Consider the following 16,454-nt stretch of genomic DNA (forward strand, 5'->3'; position numbering starts at 1 on the left):
ACTTTTCTCATGGGTCTGTTGAGGGAACTAAATGAATAAAGAAAACATGTCCTTATTCGTTCCTCAGGCACAATAGACACTCATAGTAGCTGTGTGTAAATCAAGATGTATCAGTAACATTATTAGGCTATTTCCAAATACATATTGCCAAACCTAAAGGAAAGTGCTAGTAAAAACTTGGCTCATTCTAATCCGTCATCTTAGCCTCCTTAGGAAAAAAAAATAGGGCTTCCTCCCGGCCCTAGGAGGTTGTATCCCTAAAGTCAATCAGCGTAACCTTCAATGTACTTTCTGTTTCTCCTGCAGAGATGCAGGGAGGACAGAGGAGCAGCTCAGAAGAAAGTATTAAGTGCACAGTAACAGCTGTAAACAAGCCCCAAGCTCATCTTTTTAATAAGCAGCAGAAATATTTGCTGAGCATTTTTGATAAGGGGAAATTTGGGAATTTTGAAATATAAAAAAAAATTGTGATAGGGAAATAAGGTGGAAATCCTGGGGAAATGTATATAATAAGAACACATATTATAGTTTATATTTTTCAACGATTTTTCACCTATTTTATTTTAGGGGATCGTCACAACCACTCCACGAATTAAGAGACTAAATATTATTATATTATTCTTGTTTTACAAATCAGACAAATGAGGCCTGGGAATAAGTAGTGTGTTGAGATCACATAGCTAGAGGAAATAGGAGAAGAACCCAAATGTTCAAATTCTCAATCTAACTTTGCTTTTTTTTTTTTAATTTTTAATTTTTAATTATGTTTTTAAATTGAAGTAGAGTTAATCCACAATGTTGTGTTAGTTTCAGGTGAACAGCAAAGTGACTCAGCTGTGTGTGTATATCCATTCTCTTTCAGATTCTTCTCCCTTGTTACTACAAGATACGGAATATAGTTCCCTGTGCTATACAGCGGGTCCTTGTTGTTTATTTTATATATAGTAGTGTGTATATGTTAATCCCATCCTCCTAATTTATCCCTCCCCTCCCACCTTTCCCCTTTGGTAACCATAAGTTTGTTCTCTATGTCTGTGAGTCTGTTTCTGTTTTGTAAATAAATTCATTTGTATCATATTTTAGATTCCACATGTAAGTAATATCATATGATACTTGTCTTTCTCCGTCAATCTAACTTTCTTCTCAGAGTGACCCAGAAGAAATCACTTTACAAAGCTTTTATTCTGTGGTCTGTTACAATGAGCTCGAGTGCCAGATGATTTATTAGATTTCTTGCTCTTCTGATCACTCTTTCAAACTATTTCATAAACAACAGCAACTGAGTTACTATCTTTTTCTTTCATTCCAACTATGAACCCATACAATCATTTTTTTCAAAAACATTTGACGATTTGTCGTGACAGCAGAAGCCAATGTATTCACTGCCATCCTATCCCAGCCTGGCAATTTTCCCGTGTCTTCTGGCATATTCTGATAAAATTACTGCTCAACTTATGGTGTACTTCCTCACAGCCCTGAGTGAATTCCCCTGCCCCATTAATCTGCAGTTGCATCTATCCAAGATGTCAACTTGATATCTTATTTTCCATCCTGCCTAACTCACGAGTAACACAATCTGGGAAACAACACATCAAAATGGAAATTGCTCCTAGAAAAATGCAGCCATAAACACGTGTGAAGTTTATCATGTGGCAGAATTTTTTTTTAATACAGTTCAGATAGGATTAGGATATACAAAATCAAGAATGCATCTGTGTTTTTATTTTCAAACCCAGAAAGTGACATCTCAGAGTTCTTCAAAGTGTGATTTTGATCTTCAGAAAGTTTGTTGTTACGGCCCATTGCTGATCAATCATCCACTCTTTCCATGTTCTGGAATGACACAAGAAGATTAATTTGTATTCTATGGAAACTCTAGCCAAAACAGTTGGTTAATAATCATAATATTCTCTGAGAGCAAAGGACATTGTCTCCAGCTGAACCTACATATGTTTGAAATAGCACATGCTGTTGATGACTTGGACCTAGAGCACGATGGGGGGAACAGAGTCAAGGATAACTATGAGACTATAAACACGCGTAACTAAGAACGGAGCCCTTCACCAGCAGTGGTAGACCTGAACAGCAGCCAAGGTTTGGGGGGGTCACTTGGGTTGCGATTATATATTCCATTTTAGGCATTAGAGATCTAAGTGATGATAAACTGTCCAAGTGGAAACACCCTGCTGATTGCGGGGACAAAAAGATAAGAACAAAATGTAAAACTGGGGCTAAGACTGGAATTTACCTGCATTCAGTCATCGCAACTCTTTATGATCACATAATAATCATCGTCTTCCACATGGTCCTTATCACGCGTCTGCAAGCATATTAATTGAAGTCTTAGAACAAGCCTGCAAGGTGGGTGTCATAAACATCCCCATTTTTCAGATCAGGAATCTGAGACAGAGTTGAAGTGACGTGGCCAAGGTAATAACGCTGAACCAGGTTCAAACCCAGGTAAGCTGGTCCCCAAGGCCACATCCCTAACCACACTAACACCTCCCTACGTAGCTTTACAGATCAAAATGCACTTGGACATCCTAGCCCATGCTTAATCTCCATGGCAAACCTGCAGAGGAAGTACTGTTATGCTTATTTTTATGGATGAGAACACCAAGGCCTTTCCCGGTCATAGGCTTCCAGAACTCAACCCCACATCTTTTGGTTCCAAATGCCGTATTCTTTCTGCTCCACCACAGCTGCCCCTGAAAGCTCGTGAGCCGCTGCTTTAGGTAGCACAGACCACGGATAGAAGAAAGGAAACTCCCACAGGTGTTGAGGAGAAAAGAAGGGGAGGTGAAGGTAAAAGATGAGAAGTCAGAAAAACAAAAACAAAAAAAGTCCAGAGAGCCCAAACCAGATATTTTCCCTTCTGGGAACAGTCTCTCCAAATTATGATTGACCCACTTCTGTGGGCAAAGTGCTATGTTTGGTGTTTAATAAAAGCTAGCCCAAGGGCAGATGCAATGGCAAACACCTCAGAGAAGACCTGATTCTTGTCCTTGATGAGCTTACAATCTTATTGGGGAGTAAATCAGACATTAAACGCAGACAATGGATGGTCTCCATCAGATGAATGACTCAGAAAAGCACAGGAGGAGTGCAGAGAAAGCAAAGGGTACAGGTCAAATTGTCAGAAAATGCTTCCTGAGGGAAGGTGGGGCCTGAGTATTCTGCTGGAGAATCATTTTGCATCTGTTCTTCTTTTTATCTTTAGGCACATCTGCACATTTACCTTGATCCTTCTGGACCAAGATGGAAGAAAACTAATTCAAATCCTTTCCTCCTGCCTACCTCTCTCTCTCCAAAAAATAGAAAATGATGACAACTGCTCTAATCAAAACATTGAGATGGTCTACTTGAGTGGCCTGCTTCAGTTCTAGTAGCTATCCTACCCCGGCCACAAGAATATATGATATTTACACTCCCACCCCAAAGGCGATTGAAAGTGCTCTGAATGTGCCCAAGGGCCCACCCTCCAGCTGTTAACTATTTCCTCAAAAGTCCCTCGAGGAAATAATCTTCCTTTTAGAAATCAGCAAGCCCTGCCTATAGTTAAAGAAACACAGCCCATGTGATTCCTGTTTCTTAGAAACAACTAACCCAGTGCGAGCATTTGTAAAAATGGGTCCCTTATCACCGTAAAGGAATCTCAAAAATTTGATCTATAACCATGTACCCAGAGTTGTACATCTCTCTAAGTCCAGCCATGTCAAAATAGAAGCCTGAAATAAACTCTAGAAGTTTAACAAGTCCCTTTCCTCTTGATGTGGCATCCCATCTCTGCTGTTGAATGGGATTTATAGACATTGAGTCGATTAAAGGGAATTATATGAGGCACATAGAATAGGCAGATTTATAAAGACAGGAAGTAGACTGGGGGTTACCAGAGGCTGGAGGAGGGGCAAATGGGGAATTAGTGTTTAATGGGTACGTATGGAGTTTCAGTTTGGGATGATGTGAATATTCTGGAGATGAATAGTGATGATGGTCACACAACAGTGTGAATTTACTTAATACCACAGAACTGTGCACTTAAAAATGGTTTAAATGGGGGACTTCCCTGGTGGCACAGTGGTTAAGAATCCGCCTGCCAATGCAGGGGACACGGGTTCGAGCCCTGGTCCAGGAAGATCCCACATGCCTCGGAGCAACTAAGCCCGTGCGCCACAATTACTGAGCCTGTGCTCTGGAGCCCACGAGCCACAACTACTGAAGCCCGCATGCCTAGAGCCCTCACTCTACAACAAGAGAAGCCACCCCAATGAGAAGCACGTGCACCGCAACAAAGAGTGCCCCGCTGGTCGCAACTAGAGAAAGCCCATGCCCAGCAACGAAGACCCAATGACCCAGTGCAGCCAAAAATTAATAATAATAAAATAATTTTTTTAAATGGTTAAAATGGTAAATTTTATGTTATGCATATTTTATCACAATTTGAAAAAAGGAATATAGGGAACTTGTTTCAAAAACATTATTATGTCATTTGCAGCAACATGGATGGACCTAGAGATTATCATACTAAGCAAAGTAAGTCAGACAAAGACAAATATATGACATCACCTATATGTGGAATCTAAAATATGATACAAATGAACTTATTTACAAAAGAAAAACAGACTCACAGACATAGAAAACAAACTTATGGTTACCAAAGGGGAAGGGGAGGGGATAAATTAGGAGTTTGGGATTAGCAGATACAAACTACTACATATAAAATAGATAAACAACAAGGTCTTACTGTATAGCACAGGGAACTATATTCAATATCTTGTAATAACCTATAATGGAAAAGAATCTAAAAAAGAATATATATATATGTGTGTGTGTGTGTGTGTAACTGAATCATTTTGCTGTACACCAGAAACTAACACAACATTGTAAATCAACTATACTTCAATTTTTAAAAATGTTCTTAAAAAGAAATCTAAACCCATTATTAGAATCACCTAGGGGCAGTAACCAGGACAATTGCCACCTTTCAATGACAAACCAGTTTTTTGCAAACTATTTGAGAAGTACCACGAATGAAGGGAAAGGAGAAAATAAGGATTTGAAGAGCATTATACGATGGAAAGTCAAACTGTTTGCTAGGAGCCATAGGATGAGTAATTCAGGTAAACTGTGGTTGTTTCCTGGATTATTTAAGGAAAGATTCAGTCCACCAGATGGTTTGCTCCACAATCTGATAGAAGTACACTGGGGCTTTGGGCCAACTGTTACCCGTTTAAGGACGCTAAGACTTCATAACTGTATTTCAATACCTAAAAGAGGCAAATTCATAGAGACAGAAATAGAATAGAGGTTACCACGGGCTGGAGAAAGGGGGAGGTGGCTTAGTGGGTATAGAGTTTCTGTTTGGGTTCATGAGAAAATTCTAGAAACAGTGGTGATGGTTAATGCCACTAAATTGTACACTTTAAAAGGGTTAAGTTTTATGTTATGTGTCTTTTACCACACATACACACACACAAAGGTAGAACATCTCAGCCACTTGAAGTAACAATGAAATGAAGATATTTTCCAGGAAAAAAAAAAAAAAGGCGAATCCTAAGGAAAAGGTTAACAATTGGTAGACACTAGAAATGGAGGAGGAGGGGAATGACACTGCATTTCACCAAAAGCGCTATTATGGTCACAAGGCAGCATTTAGCCAGTCGACTCTGCATGCATCTATCCTGGCTCCTTGGCTAGTAAGGTCTTATTCAGCCAGAAGTTTTCCAAATGGCCCATCCCTCTTTCTCTGGCCTCCTGTCCCCTTCCTCCCCCTCCTTCTAAACTATTCAGAGATCTAACTGGTCATTTTCTTTCTTTTATATTGGCAACCTCCCACGTTGGATAAACACAATACACAGGATGGAGGGGGTGGGTGAGGCGGAAGCACATTTCAGAGTTAAGAAAACAAATAGCCAATGAAGCAGGAGAGACCACAATTTGACTGAGACAAGTTCAGCTGTGGAAAGCGTGTCAGACAACACAATTGTTTCCAGATCTCGGCAGGCCGGGGATGGAGAAAGCAAACCGCACCATTTACGGGAGTGAGTTCACGTGGGGTGCAAAGTCAAGGGAATGGAGGAAGAGAAACAAGACCGGGAGTGAAGGTCCCTTTTCATTAAGTTGTCACTGAGAAAGCCAAGTCTGTAATAAAGCTTGCTGGTTACTGATTAGACTCTGTGGGTTTGGACAGGAGAGGAAAAAGGAGAAAATACCAGTCATGACATGACACCTTCTCCTTGACCCTCACTGGGGTTGTACAGAAAGAGCTGGACCGAACCAAGCACAGAGGCCGCAGAGACGCCCGGTTCCCATGGGCCACCCGGGTTCGAGCATCTCTAGAAGGATGAAGGAAGCAGGGGGAGATAGGGACCATGGGAAGGTGAATTGGCTCCTGCTTGGTACTCATGGCCATCGGGAGACAGAGAGAGACCCAGATGGACCTGGTCTTTCTGTGAGCTCTTCACAAAGTCAGAAGCACAAAGGCAACTAGAGCCTTAAAAAAAAATCTGTTGTTTGCTATAGTTGAAGTTCATTAAGGCCCTGTTTTCTCAGATTAGGAGAGCTGCAGAATGAGCCAGATAAACTGTTTGCAAGCCAAGGCTTCCCTTTTGGGAGATAACAGTATAAATATTCAGCGCTTTCCTATTGTGCAGAGTCAAAATGTGGAATGTGCATTCAGGCAATACCATATTTAATATAGGACTACTTTGCCCATCCAAAGTCCATGGGCCTGGATGTCAGTGCCTTTGGCATGGCGACTGTGCAGTAGAGCACCGTGGAAAGCACTGAACGGAAGGTGACCAGAGAAAGAGAAAGCAGATCATGCAAATATGAACCAAGTGAACACACTCGCGGAATATCAATTATGACAAAGGAGTAATGCAGAAAAGGAGCGCCACGCCACTAAACGAAAAAACAACGTCTAGATGGAATCAATCAGGGGAGCGTCCCAGAGAACGGCTTGCCAGTAAAATAGGGAACTTTTGTTATTAAACCAGAAATGCTAACACTAACCCGAATGAATCTGAAAGAAGAATGTTTCTGTTCCTTCAGAGCACAGAAACAAAAAACCCTCAGTGGAACCAGTCATATTTCCGTTCCTTCTAGACTTTGATCCTATAACTGCCAAACTCTGTTTATGGCTTTTACTCGTGAATGATAATTAGCTGTGTTAAAATGAAGAAATGCATTTTAACTACACATCCTACATATTACCGAAACGATAGAGAAAGCAAAAAAAAAAAAAAATAAGTCCCCCCTCTTTCTACACACTCACACACACTCAGATTCGTTGAGAACAGTTTTTACATACGAAAATGATCACTCTCAGTTACCAAGCAACCGTCATGAATTTTTCTGCATCACCTTTAAATGAGGAGTTGGACTGAATAGCTTCCAAGGTTCTTTTCAACCCTGAAGTCCCATGAGTCTGTTCAGGAGATGGGCTCAGGGATTGTTAAATGGGGAGCCCTGGCAAAGAGCAGAGGGGCTAACAACCTGAACCCTCACCAAGTGCCACCACTGGTATATATGTGACAACCCCCTGGCAAAGTCACATCTGTCACTGTGGGCCATGGTGGTGCGGAGGAGACAGTGCCAGGCATAGAGGCTGGGTATGCTTGAGGTTTTCTTAATTTTATATAGAATGCTATGCAAACATGACTTCAAGACACATTCCTATAATTCAAAAGATACATGCACCCCTATGTTCATAGCAGCACTATTCACAATAGCCAAGACATGGAAACAACCTAAATGTCCATTGACAGATGAATGGATAAAGAAGATGTAGTACATATATATGATGGAATACTACTCAGCCATAAAAAAGGATGAAATAATGCCATTTGCAGCCACATGCATTGACCTGGAGATTATCATACTAAGTGAAGAAAGTCAGACAGAGAAAGACAAATACCATAGGATATCACTTATATGTGGAATCTAAAATATGACACAAATGAACATATCTGTGAAACAGAAACAGACTCACAGACATAGAGAACAGACTTGTTGCCAAGTGGGAGAGAGGGGTAGGGGAGGGATGGGTTGGGAGTTTGGGATTAGCAGATGCAAACTATCGATATTATATATAGAATGGATAAACAATAAGGTCCTACTGTATAGCACAGGGAACTTTATTCAATATCCTGTGACAAACCATAATGGAAAAGAATATGAAAAAGAATGTATTATATATGTATAACTGAATCCCTTCACTGTACAGCAGAAATTAACATAACATTGTAAATCAACTATACTTCAATAAAATAAATTTTAAAAAAAAAAGACACATTCCTACCACTGCCCACTCCATCCCCTTTCTAACCAGATTGTTGGCCCTCAGGTCGTCCTTTTTGGGAATTCTGTCACAGTCACCATCTGTGTGCTAGTATCTCAGCTGTAAACCTGGGATAATAATAACATTGACCTATCTCCCAGTAGTGGTGTGGGGATTGGCTAATCAAGCCCTGTAAATGTCTTGGAAAATGGACAAACGAACACTCTCTGCCTATCTCTCAGAAAGAATTCACAACGTTTCCGTGGGCCTGACCCACAGTGGATGCTGCAACACTTGTCACTCTTTGCCGGTATTTTGTCACTCTTGGACAAAGGTCTCTGGGGTAAAAGGGCTGCTTAAATCACACACCCTCCCAATATCATGCTCAGAGGAATTCCTGGGAATCCATTTATTGTCGACGATTGCCAGATGCTCTAAATCACTTCCTTTCCTCCCATAGATTGGCTCTTTCCTGATTTCTGCTTCTAGATGAAATGGGTGTGTATGTGGGTATGGGAGAGGGGCCATGGCTCTAGTCCCAGGCTTATATTTCCAGGTGACATGGGGGTCTAATGTTTCTATGGTGATCGGAAGGGACTCCCTTCAAAGCTTCCTCTTCTTCTTCCTTCACCTATTTTTCCCCATCCAGGCTCAGATCTCACTGTGATATTGAACAACCTTAGGGCAGCCCCTGCCTAGTACACAATTCCACCCAGATGAATGTGGGAAGCCCGAATGGCCCAGAGCTTTCCACATACAAAGTCACCCAGGGATGTTGTGTGATTCAAAAGCCACTGCGGTTTCGGTGAAAACGGTTTCGTGCAAACGTCTGAGCTTTCTGCAGATGGTTTACTAATCCGTACATATCATTGCCAATAAGCTCTTTATGAAATCCTTTTAAAGTACATTAGATGTGACAAGTTTCCAGAAGCTGGGATCATCGGTTTAATATGCTGACATTCAGAAAGGCCAATAGCATTCTTGATCATCCACAAAGCTCCTTTCAAGCAACTTTGTGCTTATGTTATTGAAAGGACTGGATTTTTAAAAAATTTGACATGACAGAGATAAAAATAACAACTATAATTAGGAATAAGTGAATCGGATCAGTAAAACATACATGTTATTTAAAATGGTGATGTAACTTTGAATTTAAATCAGAGGAAACTAACATAGGCAATGAAATTGGGGCATAAGGTGTTATCTATTATAGATGACTGGGTTACAACTTGGAGTACGAACTTCCTCTGTGTACCTAACACAAGTTGACATGTACTCTGTATGAATGAAATACAAACTATATGAAACACTAAATAGATATTTATTGTAGTTAATATCCAAATCCCCCAAATCCTTTCAGTTTTCACTATTCTTTCATTCAATATTCACTCAATACCTAACACATGTCATCAGACAGCCTCTGGGGATACCATAAAGAACATCCAAGGTCTGTATCTTGAAGGAGCTGACAATCTACTAAAAGCAATTTCTGTACAATAAGGATTGTTCATAAATATAAGTCCTCTTTCTCTAAATTGTTTAGAGCTCTATACTAGATACAAATGTCTTGCGACAGCAAAGAACAATATTATTTATTTTTTTAAAGTTTAAATTTTTGATAATTCCCTATTATTAGAAAAGTAGACTCTAAGGAAATCCAGAAATGGTCAGGAATGTTGCCTATCTGTCCATTTTCTCCTCTGGTCCCTATTGTGACTCACGGACCAAGGAAAGATCTAACCTTGATTAAGGAGACAACAAAGCTAATTGACTACTTAGTGGACAAATTCATGACCTTGGCCTCATTACAGCACTCAGTCTCACTAGGAAAGACTATAAAGAAACAAAAAGAAGTAATGCTACTCACCCAGGAGTGCTTGTCCAATGCCATATAACTAAGAAAAAAATAGCCTGAACCCACTCATATACATTATGGAGGGAGTATATAAATTGATACATCTCTAGAGGATAATTTGGCAATATCCATACACTTTTACACACATAACTTTTGGCCCAGTAATTACACTTCTAGGAAGTCCTCCAATAAATAGATGCATGCATTTTTGCAAAAATATATATGCATGGCTATTCATTGATCTTTGTAACAATAAACTGGAAACCATCTAAATGTCTAGCAATAGGGGATTGGTTAAGTCAGTTATGGTATAGCCATACACAAAATACCATGCAGCCATTTTAAAAGAATGAAATAGATTTAGATATAATGATATGGCTCAATCTCCATCATATGGTATCAAGTGAAAAAAAAACAAAATAAGGTACAAATCATGTTGAATAATGGGATACTATCTGAGATTTTTAAAGGGGAATTAAAAGGGTTTTGTAAAGAGCTTATTTAAATATATTATACATAAATAAGCATGTATAATATATGTACATATATAAAAATGTATTATGCATACATGCTTGAATATCCATAGAAAGACAGGTAGGGGTTGTTTTGAACTCATTGGGGTCAGAGATGAGAAAGACTCTCTTTTCCCTACATGCCTTTGGTATGGTTAATGCATGAATTTTTTTTTAGATTTTTAAAATAATTTAAAAGAAAAAAATGGCCTGGAAAGATTGTCCACATGTTCTGTCTCTCAATGCAATGGTTCCTTGAGTTCATCTGGGCTTAAAATGTTTGGCAGTGTTTAAGCATCTCAAGTAGACTCCAAACTACTTGAGGGCAATGACCATGGCTCATTGTCTTGATCTTCCTTGGGCAAGATACTTAATTTCTCTAAACCAATTTCCTCAGTGGTCTATGGAGGTAATAGTAGGGGCCGACATTTACTAAGTAATGACCAGGGATCCATGCTCTGCGTTTAATGTTTTTAACATGAATAATTTCATCTAATCTCAAAACAACTGTCTATTAAGCATTATCGCTATAGCCTCACTTTATAGATGGGGAGAGAGACTTATCACCCAACTAATAAGTGGAGGGGCTGGAATCTGTTTCCAGAATCCATGTACTGAGAGGGTTGTGTAAGAAGTGAGAAAGTGCAGGCAAAGCATTTAGCAATGTCTGGCCCTCAGGAAGTGCTTAGGAAATGTTAGATATTATTACTGATGTTATTTCTTCCCTACCAGGAAACTCTTCCAGCCATTAAAAACATGCACCCAACTGAACAGAAACAAGGTGGCTTTGTCCTGAAAGCATGGTTGAAATTTTAGCAGAGGCATGGTCAGGAGTGTGATACACAGCTTGAGTTCAAACATGAGGAAACACCTCGCATCTCTTCAGCCGTGAGTGCGTTGCCATGGGAGGTCATTAGGGAAAGCACTGTGACAGGGAATGATTCTTTTCCCCCCCTCGGGATATGATGGTTTTACTGCTATTAATAACAGCTGTGGCCAGGCAATTACAGACTGGAGATGGGTAATCACATCTTGCATTTTAAAGCTTAGTCTGATCACCTCTAGGGTCAGGGAATGCCATGGTTACCGTAATGGTTAAAGTCTGTTTTGTGCCACCATTTATGGACCAAAGTTCAAGCCTGGAGGTCTGGAACGTAGTTTATCTTTCTTCTGCAGTATGCATGTGTGTGTGCACGTTTGTGTGTGTGTGATTTATTTTCTGTGCATGTAGAGGCTGCTCCAAATCTCCCAAAGCTGCACCCTGGCTCCCACTCAAGTTTACCTAGTAAATGTTTCTTTTGAGAAAACAGGAAGCCAAGAGGTCTCAATTCTGCTTTCAGCTCTGCTACAACTCCCTTTGCAATTCCAAGGCTTTTGCTCATTTGTGAAATGAGGGCGGTCTCCCAAGGTTACTCCTTTGCCACAACCAGGAGCTTTCTAAAGGCAGAAACTCTTGTATCAATCACTGAATTCTCAGTGTCTAAAATAGTGTCTGGCATATAGTAGACACTCAATAAACACAAAAGGAATGACTGAGTTTCCTTCCAGTTACAAGGTGACATGATTCTGTAAAGTCATAACTGAATGCATTGAGTTGATTCTAACGCGTGCAGCAGGTAACGCTGGCTGTGAGCTCTCTTATTTTTCTCTGCCTGCAGTTCAGACTTCGTCATGAATGTTTCCACTGGAACATAATATGTGCAAAAGGAGATGATCGGTCAAATTTGCCTCTTCTCCAGCAGTATTGGAAGTGGTTTGGATGAAGAAGAAACTGAAAATATTAATTCGAAGTGTCAGTGATCTGCTGGTTTTACTTATGTAGAGTGTACCTGTCAATCAGTCTCATTCATAATCAATAACTGGCCACCACAGCACCTGTCATCAAGGCCTCTACACTCAGGTCCCCTTGATGAATTAGGCTGAAGAGAGGCCACTAGCTGACAACGTCTGAAAACTTCAAGTGAGATGGCCATCATTCCAGATCTGGAAAGGGAAATGACCAAGGAGGACATTCTGGGTTTTTGTCTGTTTTCATGTACATTAATCAGTGTTCTTGGTTGTGAACAAGGCATATAAACTCTGGCCAAGAGAAGCAGGAGAAGAATTTTTTTTTTTAAATAAATTTATTTATTTATTTATTTATTTTTTGGGCTGCGTTGGGTCTTCGTTGTTGCGCACCGGCTTTCTCTAGTTGCGGTGAGCGGGGGCTACTCTTCGTTGTGGGGTGCAGGCTTCTCATTGCAGTGGCTTCTCCTGTTGCAGAGCACGGGCTCTAGGTGCGTGGGCTTCAGTAGCTGTGGCACTTGGGCTCAGTAGTTGTGACGCGTGGGCTCTAGAGTGCAGGCTCAGTAGTTGTGGTGCACGGGCTTAGTTGCTCCGCGGCATGTGGGATCTTCCCGGACCAGGTCTCGAACCCGTGTCCCCTACATTGGCAGGTGGATTCTTAACCACTGCGCCACCAGGGAAGTCCAAAGCAGGAGAAGAATTTATTGTAAGGATTGCCGGTACTACATAATAAGTGAGACACCACCCCTGGGTCCACCACCACCACCTCCACTAATAGATACTGCCGGTGTCTTAAAGACCCCACCACCAGGGTGAAGCTTAACCTGTCCCTTTATCCTTGCACTGCCTGCTCAAGCTTCAAAGTTCCAAACAGGAGCATCTGACTGGCCAAGCTGGGTCACACACCCCGGCCCTAGCTGCCAGGGGTTCGGAGACCAAGTCCCCAGTGAGCTCCCATAGTGGGAGAAACGGTCCTGAGACTTACACAGTACAGGAGTCCCCCCAAAAGAAGTGAGGTCTGCATGCTGGTCAGCCACAGAAAAATGACAGGTGTCCACTACATCACAGCCCAATAGAGTCACATCTGTAAGCTTTGATTTTACATCATTTATGAGGAGGGGTAAAACTCAGTCGCTATAGTCATAAAAACCCAGGGCCCTAAATGGAGCAGACTTATGATTAATGGACACAGGCTTGTTATGAATTCCTGCTCTAAAAGTTGACAAACTTACCAGCCTAAATTACATTTTAATCAGTTAGCAGTTTCCTGCTTCTTTACCCAAGGCAATTTTAGAAGTTGCAGTTGAGCACTGCACGCTAAAGGTATGTCATAAAATTTCTGCCGCCAGCACGATTAACCCAAAGGAACTTTCTACTCTTGATCAAGTTTCCATTCCCCTCCTCTATCCTCCCACCTCAAAAAAGCAAGATGACTCCAGGCATTGCTACTTCTTAGCCCAGCGGTTACTCTTGAACTCTAGGGACACAGCTTCAGACCTTGGACCCCGCTTCCCTGCAGAAGGACTTCTGGCATGAGCCAGCTCAACCTCTGGTTTATGGCAGGCAGGGGAGCTAAGGAGAGGAAGGGCCAAGACCCATACTGGAAAGGAAAACTCTTCTTAGTAAATAATGATGATCCTCCAGGCAATATACTGGTCTGAGACTTGCAGAGGGCAAAGTGGGGTACGGGTGGGTAAAGTGGAGTTCCCAACAGGAGACTGCCTCACCCAAAACAGAAGCAGTAACTCCACCGAAGCCATGAAAAAGTACAGCACATTCACCTCCAGCAATCTATTCCACATATATAGCTGCAAAGTACGTAAAGATATATGTACAGGAATGTTCACTAAAGCATTGTCGGCAAACACACACACACAAACACACACACACACAAAACAAAAACTGTCCACCTATAGTTCAATATATCACTATATAACCATACTATGGAGTGCTATGTGCCTATTAAAAAAAGAAGTGATATATAAGTAGATGCAATCATATTGTAATAAATTGAGAAAAGCAAGTGGCAGAACAGTTGGCATAGTACGATTCTGTTTGTTTTTAAAAAAGGGATACATAAGTAGGCTTATATATGAGTAAAAACTACTGCAAGGGTAACCTAGAAACAGTGGGAATTAGTGGGAGGGGGCTGGGGATGAGACCTTTGCTTTTCACTTTATACCCTATTTCTGTTTAAATGTTTACTGTGAGTACACAGTCTATAATTAAAACAAACTAATTTAAAATGTTGTAAAAGTGAAGCATAGCAAGAAAAAAAGAGTAAAATTGGCCAGTATCAAGCAGGAGTCAGGGGTCAAAAAATAATTTTTGCCTAAACAAGGCAGCACACCTATGCCTGAGGGAAGGCAGACTTCTGACCCTGAGGAACACTTCTCTGCTTGCAGGCCCGAATGGAAAACCATCTCTGTCTGTATCTTTTCCTTAATGTTCCTCAGAGCCAGGTCTGTGCTCAGCTCAGGCGGGTTGCTACCTTCTGCCACTTCTCCAGAAATCTGGATGAGCTCTTAGGAAGCTGAGTCACGGAGAGGCACGCCCTGGGCCTAACACCACAGCCAGATTCAGCAAGCATAACTGAGGGAGGGATGGCCCTCTCTCCCTTCCCCACCAAGAATTCAAGTGTTATAAAAGCACCGCACTAGTTGGGCCTGCTTGGTTTGAGGTCCTGTAATTACGGGGTGGTGTTGGTGGTAATGGTTAAGCCGATGGAAACTAGTTTGGAAATGACTGATCTTTAGAAGAGAAAAAGAATGACCAGACTTTACTAATGATGTTAGGTAGCTTCTGTGTTACCAAAAGCAGCCCCTAAACAGTCCCTATTGTAGTTTGCATGACAAGGAATGGGGAGGGGCATGAGGATGAGCTTGGTAAAGGGCCCCCCAAAGAAAGAAGGAGCTCCCCCTCACCCTCCCACTGCCACAGGGGAATCTCACTCCATAAAACCTGGTAGAAACGTAGCCACGGATGCCCAAAGGGGAAGAATTGGGGTGCATTAGCCAAAGCTGGTCTAACTAACTCACAGCTCTTCTTCCCCACCACTTCCCGAAGCCCCAGATCTTCCAGGCTGAATTCTCCCCTCTTCTTCTTAACTCTTCTGGTCTTCTAAGAGCTAACTCCAATCCCTTCAGCACGGAAAAGTGAGGGACGGAACCACTATTCCCCCTTCCCCCCGACACTAGACAATCTGTAGGGCCTGGCACCAATGTTTGTGAGTCAGGAAAACTTCCATTTTTATCCCGGTACCGCAGGGGAACTCCCAGTTCAGACTCTCAGGGACAAGGGTGCCTGGAGGAAATCCAAGCTGCGCCAGGGGGTCAAAGCGACCCACCTCCGGTCAGCAATCACCAAATCCCGCCTGGGCGACAGGCTTGAGGTCTTCCTCCACTTTTCACTCGGATGTGGCGCTGGCCCGTCTTCCGTGTAACCCACGCAATCACCCAGGCAGGAAGGCCTATCCCAGCTCCATCCCCACAACGCCTTTATCCCCATCCCCGGGGAGATCCGGCCCTTTTCGCAGCACTTGAGAAAGCTCCTGAGTGGCCTTCCCTCGCGCAGGCCCTTCCCCAGACCCCTTAAGGGGAGGCTCCTTCGGACTGTCCCCCAACAGCGCGGACCCAGCCCCGTCCTTGTTCAGCTTGTCTTTGGAGGACCCCGGGCCGCCACCTCCAGCCCAGCCCTCGGCCAGGGGGCAGCGGTGCGGGGGAAACAGAGCGACCCTGCTCGAAGCGCGGCCGCCCCAATCTCTTCCCCGGGACCCAGTGGGTCCCGGCCCGAGGAGCCCCCGGCCGCTATGAGCGCACAAAGCCCGCGGCCGCCGGAACCCTCGGCCCCGCCGCGTTCGGCCGCTGGGTCCTGACCCACCCCTGGGGCCCCGGGGCCCGAGCCGCTCGGCGCGCCGCGCTCCGGCCGCCAGGTGCGGGGAGGACGCGCCGCAGCGCCCGCCTCGGGGCCGCGCTGGTTAGGTAGCTGGGGGGACCGGAAGGATGGCGAGGAAGTAGGAGAG

At 42.7% G+C, this 16,454-nt stretch overlaps 1 protein-coding gene across 1 annotated transcript in view; it reads left to right on the forward strand.

Moving 5' to 3' along the window:
* The first annotated feature begins 4,309 nt into the window (after nt 1-4,309).
* SERP2 (stress associated endoplasmic reticulum protein family member 2) overlaps nt 4,310-16,454 on the forward strand; it is a 38,370-nt gene continuing 26,225 nt past the window's right edge. Inside the window, exon 1 of the mRNA XM_082435457.1 lies at nt 4,310-16,364. The gene's annotated coding sequence lies outside the window, so the exon portion shown is untranslated. The remainder of the gene's footprint in view (nt 16,365-16,454) is intronic.

The sequence above is a fragment of the Balaenoptera physalus genome (assembly GCF_965194825.1).
Source record: "Balaenoptera physalus genome assembly, chromosome: 18".
Classification (NCBI taxonomy): Eukaryota; Metazoa; Chordata; class Mammalia; order Artiodactyla; family Balaenopteridae; genus Balaenoptera; species Balaenoptera physalus.